At 34.5% G+C, this 10,898-nt stretch overlaps 1 pseudogene; it reads right to left on the bottom strand.

Moving 5' to 3' along the window:
- Window positions 1-9,450: 9,450 nt before the first annotated feature.
- On the bottom strand, window positions 9,451-9,663 carry LOC108352615 (40S ribosomal protein S28 pseudogene; annotated as a pseudogene).
- Window positions 9,664-10,898: the final 1,235 nt, after the last annotated feature.

Genomic DNA, 10,898 nt, shown 5'->3' with positions numbered 1-10,898 from the left:
TGTTTTAATCTTTGCCTTTGAGTTTAATTTCTATTGATCTGTGAATTTCCTAGAATATGGTTGTTTTGCTACTAGTGATATTAACATGTAAAGAAATGTCAAACATATACAAATGTCAAAATATATACATATTTCAGCAATAAATTAGTTTTTTTAATTGGGTATTTTCATTTACATTTCTAATGCTACCACCTTTCTCAGTTTCTCCTGAAGCAAACCCATATTCCATCCACCCTTCCCCAGCTTCTCTGAGTGTGCTCCATCACCCACCTACTTACTTTCTCATCCATTCCCTGGCATTTCCCTATATTGAGGCGTCAAGCCTTCACAGAACCAAGGGATTATCCACCTACAGATTGCCAAAAGATTACATCTGCTACATATGCAGCTGGAACCATCAGTCACTCCATGCCTACTCTTCTGTTGTTGGTTTTGTATACGGGAACTCTAGGATGTCTGGTTGGTTGAAATTGTAATTCTTCCTTTGGGTTTGCAATCATCTATGGCGGTCCTGTCTCTAACTTCTCCATTGGGGGCTCAATTCTCAGTTCAAAGTTGGGCTTTGAGCATCTGCCTCTGTATTTGGTAGGTTTTGGCAGAGACTCTCAGGTGGAAGCTATATCAGGCTCCTGTCAGCAGGCACTTTTGGCATTCACAATCGTGTCTGGATTTGATGATTGCATGTGAGAAGGATCTCTAGGTAAGGCAGTCACTTGATGGCCTTTCCTTCAGGCTCTGCACTACATTTTGTGTCTATGTATTTCTCTGTGCATATTTTTGTTCCCCCATTTAAAAGGGAGTGAAACATCCACATTTTGACAATTCTTCTAGAGCTTCATGTGGTCTGTGGATTGTAACTTGTATAAATAGAGCTTTTGGGCTAATATCCACTTATCAGTGAGTACATACCATATGTGTTTTTCTTTGATCGGGTTACCTCACTCAGTATGATATTTCCTAGTTCCATCCCTTTGACTATGAATTTCATGAAGTCATTGTTATTGATAGCTGAGTAGTACTCCACTGTGTAGATGTACCACATTTTCTGTATCTATTCCTCTGTTGAAGGGCATCTGGGTTCTTTCCAGCTTCTGCCTATTATAAACAAGGTTGCTATGAACATAGTAGAGCATGTGTCTTTGTTGTACGTTGGAGTATCTTTTGGGTATATGTTCAGGAGAGGTACAGCTGGGTCCTCAGGTTGTGTAATGTCCAGTTCTCTGAGGAACCTCCAGATTGATTTCCAGAATTGTTTTAACAGTTTGCAATCCCACCAAAAATGGAGGAGTGTTCCTCTTTCTCCACATCCTTGCCAGCATCTGTTGTCACCTGAGTTTTTATCTAAGCCATTCTGACTGGTGTGACGCAGAATCTCAGTGTTGTTTTGATTGGCATTTCCCTGATGACTAAGGATGTTGTGCATTTCATTAGGTACTTCTTAGCCATTTCATATTCCTCAGCTGAAAATTCTTTGTTTAGCTTCTAGGCCATTTTTAATAGGGTTATTTGGCTCTCTGGAGTCTAACTTCTTGAGTTCTTTGTATATTTTGGATATTAACCCTCTATCAGATATAGGATTGGTAAATATCTTTTCCCAATCTGTTGGTTGCCATTTTGCCCTAATGACAGAGTCCTTTGCCGTACCGATGATTTGCAGTTTTATGAAATCCCATTTGTTGATTCTTGATCTTAGAGTATTAGCCTTTGGTGTTTTTTTAGGAAAATTTTCCCAGTGCCCCTGTGTTTGAGACCCTTCCCCATTTTTCTTCTACTAGTTTGAGTGTATCTGGTTTGTTGTGGAGGTCCTTGATCCATTTGGTCTTAAGCTTTTTACAGGTGGTAAGAATGGATCGATTTGCAATCTTCTACATTCTTCTATGTGCTGACCTTCAGTTGAACCTGCATCATTTATTGAAAATGCTAATTTTTCCCCAAAAGATACTTCTAGCTCCTTTGTCAAAGATCATTTGTTTAATTAAACATATATTTAAAAAGAACAAAAATGAAGAGGAGAAGGAAACTGATGGAGAAGTACAGAAAAAGTACCTTAGTAACTAAATAAGAACTAACTAATTTTACTCAATTAAAGATTCACTGGATCAATAAAAAATAAAGACAAATTTATTGAGCAGGTGCGGTATTTTTACCATTACTTTTTTTTTCTTTTTTCTTTTTTCTTTTTTGGAGTTGGGGACCGAACCCAGGGCCTAGTGCTTGCTAGGCAAGCGTTACCATTACTTTGATATAAAGTTTCAGTGTATTTAAAGGCATTCATTAAATATATGAAATTGGTTAAATTTTAAATAAGTAAATAATTCTAGGAACACACAAGAGAGAGGTGCTGACATTGCTTCATGGAAGTCACTATAAGAATATTCATGAGAAGTTATTTATTAAACAAACTTAAGCGAAATTTTATTCTTTTGAATCATTATTCTGGACACATTACTACACAGTGTTCACAGTGAATAATGACCTCAGAGAACTCAGCAACAAGAAAAATAATTAAAAATTAGTTATTTAGATATTTCTCAAAATTAAACATACAAGACCCAGGTTATCCCTGAAAAGTGGTGACCATCACTAGTCATTAGGGAAATTCAAATTGAAGCATATGAAGGTATGATCTCATATTTCCCAGAGTAGTTGTAATTAAGAAGATAAAAGATAACACCATTGACAATGATGTGGAAAATAAAACAAGAAAAATGTTCTTCATCCTTTGATAGAAGTGGTAAGTAGTATAGTTTGTATGGCAATTCTAGAAAAATAAAAGTAAATGAAACAGCATTCTCATTTATAGACATTTATTGAAATGATTTAGAAATCCATGTGTGCAAACATTTCCACATAGCTATGCTCCTTATAACTTTAGTATCCTCCCAAATAAGACTGACATAAATAATTTAGTATACATATATATAAGACTGACATAAATAATTTAATATATATATATATATATATATGCACATATCTTAGTTCTTAAGACAGGGAAGTGATTATGGAATTCTGGAATGTTATGCTGAGACCTTTAAGAAATACAGAAAAAGATATGTATGTCACATTCTCACATGTTGAATATGTAGCACTCATGCAAGAGGTTAGGTTAAAAGATAAAATGATGGGCTTAAAGCACAATTTCTAAGGCAGAAAGAACATTTGATTTTTTTACAAGTGTGGTGAATAAAATTATCCACAGAATATTCAATATAGCAAGATTATTAAAAGCAACATTTTAATGTTCTCACTTAAAATTAAATATTTTAGGTGACAATAAATAAATGAATTTAATTATTGAGTATTACATTGATAAACTTCTAACACCATGTTTTGTTAAAAATGTGTATACTTATACAGTCAGTTTATAATTGTTGTGTGACTTTTTCTGAGAAGATATGAATAAATATTTAGTTACTTCAGATGGAATACCAATGACAAAAATCAGGTACCAGAGTGGAACGTGAAGAGAGGTAATGTCAAGAGCCATGACAGAAATACATGATTATAAGGATGTCAAACACCTAGAACACTTTAATGGTGTCTGTGAGAATAAAAACTTCTATAGCTTCTTAATGTACTAGGAGGGTGGAATCTTCACTGGGGATATTGAGCATTCCGGACATTATTCATTTGGGGGCAGATGATATTCTGTTTCCTCATATTTTTGTGGTACTAAAACCTACTTTTAGAAAGTAAAGGGTATTTACATCTTACTAATTTATGAAAAGTGAAGCTGGAAAAATGGTTATGTAGGTAAAAGGAATGGCTCATCTTCCAGAGGACTGAGATTTAATTCCTTCACACATCCAGATGGTAACAACCGTGGATTACTTCAGCCTCAGGAGATTCAATGACCTTGCCCTCCATGAGCATCAGATACTCAACTGCTACATAGACATACATGAAGCCAAGAAGTCCATATAAAATAAAAATAAATCTTAAATTATTTATAATGTAAAAGAGTGTGTGTGTGTGTGTGTGTGTGTGTGTGTGTGTGTGTGTGTGTGTGTGTTTGTGTGTGCATTATAGGACAAGATTATGGACCTGGTACAAATTGAAGGGAATTAAACTACAAAATTCCAGTCTTTGCATCCCAATCCTTCTTTCAAATGCTATTATGTGTACACACACATAATGGAAAGATCATTTGGAAAATAAGGAGTTGTATTTATTTTGATTTTTTAAATTTGTAACTGAAAATACATAATGTCCTAGCTTCTACTCATTCTCTGGCCCATTCTGTTTTTACCTATGTCTAGTTTTTCTTTCCCTCTCTAAATACCCTAGCAAAACTGCCTCCCTTCTCTATCTTCAGTGCTTTATAAAATGGTTTCCTGTTCCTCTACTTTTGGAAAAAAGACTTGGAAAAATCCTATTCCATAAAATATTTCTCAGGTTTGCCACTTTGTCTGCCAGTCAGTGAGACATCAACTTAAAACATGGATGTTCCCTTATGTAAACTAATTTTATCCTTATTGTTTGGGATTAAAGGTTCATACTGAGAACATGTCTCTGTTCCAGCCAGGATGTTAAATAGTGTGTGCTAAGAGCTATATTAGAACTAGAATCAATGTTTTTTTTCACTTAAGTAACCAAATTTTAGGATTCATGGTATGATCAAATATTCTCCAGTGCAGTTTGATATAGAGAATCAAAAGAGGGAACATTTTGAGCATTGCAAAACTATAGTATAGCATTACATTGACTGAAATTTATGTAAGCAATTTTAGTGAAGAATTGCACTTAAAAAAATAAGAATAATCATTAGCACCTATTGTAAATGGTATTCTTAAAATATATCCTTACTTTTTTGAATTGTTCATTGTATCTGGAACTTGGCTATTTTAAATATGATCCTCAAATAATTGAGGCTCCTGGGCTTGCAACTCAAATATTCATCTAGCACCTCTAATTTATTTAAATATATAAAATGAATCTTATGGCTTTCTGCAGACAATCTTTTTACTTCATGAATGTAAATATTCTCATTATCCAAGATGGCCATAGGCAGAAAGCATCACCAGGTCTAAATGTGAATTGTAAATGCTTTAATAATCTTGCATTCCACTTGAGGATTTTAAAGTTTTCTATTAACTGTCATTCTAGAAATTAACCAGAGAAAAATAAAGAAAAGAATGTCACAGGCAAAGAAAGGAGGCAAAACTCAGAAATCCATGCTTTAATGCTGTCACCTAACTAGAGATTCTCTTTCAAAGTGTCTAAAGACATCTTAGAGAGGAATGAAAAGACAGTAGTTTTGAAGTACAATCTCTAAAGAAACTCTTGAATAAAAAAAATTAAAAAAATTCTAAGGGAAATAATGTTTTAAATGATAGAATTTTTCACCCACTCCCCATCTGACATAATATTTTATAATAACGTATTATAAATACTTTTCTCTAATTGAGAATTTATGATTGATAATAGAGCTCAGATACATTTTCTAGGATATAAAGGGGAAAATAAAACAGAAAATTTTAACTGAAATACAATCTGTAATATAATAAAAACTATTCATATATTCTATGTCATTAATAAATTTTCCATCAGATCACAGATAGTTATTAATATGTGTTTTATTATTTAGTAATTGTATTTTCTATTTCTATCTAATAATCTAAACCCTCTCTGTAATTATGTTTATGCCAAACACAGAGGATTTACTCCAAGATTGTTTCAAAGAGATGATTTGCCATCAGAAGTCATATTAGCCCATTTTATCTTCCTCTTAGGGTAAGAGACAAAACTTGTTTTGAACATTCTCAGTGAAGTTTTAGATTTCCATTGGAGAAAATGTTTCCTGTATCAACATGAGGTTTAAAAAAATCAGAGAACTAAAGCATATTTCTGATTCTGACATTCACTGAAATGTCCATAAACTATATATAATTATCAATTAACTAGTATTTTCACAATTACTGTAGTTTATTTTAAAATGTATAACACATGGAAAGCAAATGTTGAACTGAGGTCACTCATTCATTCAATCCAGTGTTAGACAGGTAAATTAGTGTTCTATTCTGTTGGTTGTTCTGTTAAAATGTGCCCAAAACCACCTTAGGAATGGAAATATTTAATTAGCCTACATTTATAAATCATAGTATATATATTGAGGGACTAAAATCATGGCAGAAATGCAAAGTTGAAAACAAGAACTATGAAGAACTGCTTTTTGTTGTCATGCTCAGCTTCATGCTTAACTAGCTTTCTTACATAACACAGAATCAATTGCCCAAGGACTGGGTCTGCCTACAGTGTGCTGTGCCCTCCTACAGAAATCACCAATCCAGATAGCCACCTAAAACCCTGCCCTTAGACCTTTCTGATCTAAGAAACCCTCAGCTAGGACACTCTTCTCCCCTTCTCAAATGATCCCAGGTCATGGAAAATAACATTTAAAATACTTATAATTTTGGTTGTGAGCCTAACCTTTAACAATTGAGCCATTGCTCTGACCAAAGTCACTATTGGGTATGTCAAGACATGCATGTTGACTGATGTGTGATATAACTGTCTCCTGAGATGCTCTGTAAGAGCCTGACAAATAAAGAGGTGGATGCTCACAGTCAACCATTGAAATAAGAACAGGGTTCCCAATGGAGGAGTTAGAGAAAGGACTAAGGCAGCTGAGGGGCTGTGAAACTCCATAATAAGAACAACAATATTAACCAAGCAGACACCTCAGAGCTCCCAGGAAATAAAACACCAACCAAAGAGTACACATGGAGCAATCCATGGCTCCAGCCATATATGTAGCAGAGGGAGGCCTTATTGGGCATCAAAGGGAGGAGAGGTCTTGCGATGGCTGGATATCCTACTATAGGGGAATGGCAGAACGTGGAGGCTGCAGGCAGTAGGTAGGTGGGTTGGAGAGCACCCTCATGGAGGCAGGGAGTGGGGGGGGGGGCAAAGGATAGAATGTTTGCGGAGGGGAAACTGGGAAGGGAGATAACATTTGAAATATAAATAAAGGAAATATTCAATAAAAATGAAAAAAAAAAAAACTCAATAGGACAATTAAGTTTCTCCTTAACCAGTGAGTTCATTTCAATGGACCACTCTCATGTTCAACTATCTATGACCATTTGTCTGTCTTGTTTATGATTTCTTCTATTGATTAGCTAATGTTAAGGATACATTATCACATTAAAAACTATACTATTATTTCTCCTTTTTTGGTGACAGTGTGCATAAATTTTAGTACAATTCTATTCTTTATGTTAGCAGTAGCTTTCTTTATATAGGACATAGGAAATCTTGAACTTTCTCAGGTCTATGTCCTGAAAATAACTAGAAAGATTTAGATAAGATTGGTATCAATCACCCATGGCAATCTAACTAACTCTACTCATTAATTGGGAGATATCTGAACTCAGATCACCTTTTATTCTTTCAAATCATAATAATGTTACTCATTTCATATTTTTAAACCCAACAGCCAATGATGTCAAGCAACTACCTAAATCAAATTGGCTTATCCCAATTACTCAGTTTGTGTTTCATCTGTTCCCAGGAAACAAAGCAAAACAAAACAAAAAACAAAACAACAAAAAAGCCTCAAAAAAAAAAAACAAAAACAAATGAAAAACAAAACATACAAAACCCAAACTAAATCAAACCAAACTAAATCCTAGCAAACAAAACAACAAAACACAAAATTCAACAAACAAAACCCAACAAAAACAACAATGACAAAACACACAAATACAAGCACAATAAAACAAATGAAACAAGTGTCTCACTCTACTCCAAGTTTCTGATTATAACACATACTCTTAGGATTAATGTGCTGTTTTCAAAACTAAAATGATTTGCTTTCTATCATCTACGTGCTTTCTTATTTGATATTCATAATAGATTTGAAAAGGCGGTTTGATTACTGAAATTAGCTCATTATGAAACATACTGGGGTAATAAATGACTCAACATTTAACAGTTATTCTTGTAGAGGTACAGAGTTAAATTCTATGCTCTGATGTCAAGTACTTCCCTATTGTTTGGGTGACAACTATTCTTTTCTAACCTCATCCAGGTAACCAAAAAGAAGAACACACACACACACACACACACACACACACACACACACACACACAAAGAGGTGGAGAGAGAGAGAGAGAGAGAGAGAGAGAGAGAGAGAGAGAGAGAAATATAATTTTGTTTAAATCTCAAATGAGACTGAATTTGTGAAGTTAATTGGAGGAATTTTACTTCTATGTAGAAGAAATTAGAAGAAAATCTCCGAAAGGAATGTGTTCCCTCATTTATTTTATATTGCATTATTCCACTCAGTCATACAAAAATGTTGTATTAGTTCCTGTTAGAACTATTCCAATTATTATTAAAGGTCCTACATATAGATTTTTAATCAGGACAAATTCAAACTTAATTTCACATATCTTATACTCTAGAGAGAAACATAAGACAAAATTAAAAGTATTTCTGGTCAGTCTTCAATTAGGGGATGAAATGATTTCTTGGCTGGGAGAATTATTAGTACTAGCATCACACAAATTTGGGGGAACAAACCTAAAATGTCTTTTTGGATAACATCATCCAACATGATCAAGTAGGCTTCAACCTAGAGATAGAAAAAAAAACATTAATGCAATCCACTATATAAATAAACTCAAAGAAAAAAATATTACATGACCACCTCATTAGATGCAGAAAAAGCATTTGACCAAGGTTCCATTATCCAGCTCTGGGCCTCATAGTAATCATCTTGTTTGTTTTCACACTAAAAACCTCAGAGCCTGTGAGCAGAGACTATGCCTGAGTTTCTTTGTTTCCAAGTTCCCACCCTTGAATACATATTATTCATTCCAGTGCCACCTTTCTCTCATTTAGAAAATAAAACTCTAGCTCTCAGGCTGATAATCTTAAATTTCTAGGGGATTCTTGCCCCAAGTTGGGCACCAGCTGTTTCATTAAATAATAAAAAGGAATCACCATCCCACACTAGCACCGGCTATTCTCTGGCCCCAGCAGCAGTCTCACCACCTCCATGGCTACTCCCATGCAGTAAATGTGGTTAGCTGACACAAATCTCTCTAACCTGGTAAAATCAAAACTCTAGAGCCTGGAAATTTATCAGATTTATATCACTAGATTCTTAACCCAAAAAATGGCCAAGCAAAAAAACTCAGAGCTAATTGATAGTGATATAAGATGCCCACGTAGATTGGACAAATTGTCCTGTAATTATCCATCCCTTATAATATATTCATAGTTACCTGTGGCTATTTAAAGCCAAACAGATCTGGATCATTCTACACTTTCTCAATCTTCCTTCCTTCCTTCCTTCCTTCCTTCCTTCCTTCCTTTCTTTGTTCTTTCTTTGTTTCTTTGTTTCTTTCTTACTTTCTTTCTTTTTGAAAACAAATGCTTTATTTGATAGTTGCAGGTCATTCCATGGGCTAAGTAGTGGATATCCAGAAACCAGCAACAAGGTCAGAGCAACCTCTGAGCTTCCCTTTTTGACTCCAATAGGGTGAGCACATCATACTCTCAAAGAGGGCCTTTGACATTTTAGATGATAGAACAGCTGGTGTCATCCATAAATTCCACTTCCACCTCCTGCATGACCTGTCCCTGCAATCTGGTCCTGCCCAGAACTTTGGTTACCCTAGCTAGCTTGATGGGCTGCACACACCTCATGTCCATGATGGCAGCGATGTGGCATACTCAAACTTCGTTTGTTCTCTCTTCTATCCTATCTCTCCCACCTCTCAAAAACTCTGTGTCCACCCTTCTTTTCTACTGTCCAATCACAGACTCTAGCCTTGTCTTTAAAGTGTCCTCACCTGCTTATAGACAACAATCAACATAACACCCCTTCAAGTTAAAACTGCTGGAGAGATAAGAAATTCAAGACCCATACCTAAACATAATATAAGCACTATACAGCAAAACAATATCAAATTAAATGGAGAGACACTATGCCATTCAACTCAGGAACAATACAAGGATGCCTACTCTCACAGAAGATATTCAATATAGTACTCAAATTTCTATCTAACATAATAATATAACAAAAAGAGATTAATGCAATGTAAAGTAGTATAGAGGAAGGAAAGGTATAACTATTTGCAGATGATATTATAGTTTACATCAGTGACCCCCAACAATTCTACAAGGGAAATTCCACAGCTGATAAACAACCTCAGCAAAGTAGCCAGATATAAAAATGGCCAGAACAAATCAATAGCCTTTATACAAATGATAAAAGAACTGAGAAAGAAAATAGGGAAACAGCATCCATCATAATGTTCATAAAAATATAAAATTGCTGGGGGGGTTACTGTAACCAAAGAAGTAAAAGACTTGTGTGACAAGAACTTCAAGTCTCTCAAGAAAGAAATTGAAGAAGACCTCAAAAAATTGAGTGATCTTCGATACTCGTGGATTTGTAGGATTAACATAGAAAAATGGCCGTCCTACAAAAGCAATCTACAGATGCAATGCACTACCCTAAAAATTACAACATAATTCTTCAAAGACATGGAAAGACTAATTTTCAATTTCATATAATAAAACAACAACAGCAGCAACAACAACAAAACAAGATAGCAACAACAATCCTTGATAATAAAATTATTTCTGGGGAAATCAACAGCCCTGACTTCAAGCTGCACTTCAGAGAAAACATGGTATTCAAACAGAGACAGAAAGGTTGATCAATAGAATAGAATTGAAGACAAAGAAATAAAACCACACACTTATGAACACTTGATTTTTGAAAAAAGAAGTTAAAATATACAATGGGAAAAAAGAAATAATCTTCAATAAATGGTGTTTCTCTAACACCATTTAATAATAATGATATTTAATAATGGTGTTTCTCATGCATTCTGTATGAAGGAAAATGAAAATAGATCAATATTTGTCACTTTGCAAAG

Source organism: Rattus norvegicus, chromosome 13, assembly GCF_036323735.1.
Source record: "Rattus norvegicus strain BN/NHsdMcwi chromosome 13, GRCr8, whole genome shotgun sequence".
NCBI lineage: Eukaryota > Metazoa > Chordata > Mammalia > Rodentia > Muridae > Rattus > Rattus norvegicus.
The sequence above is the reverse complement of the archived record's forward strand: the minus strand, read 5'-3'. Positions and strand labels throughout refer to the sequence as shown.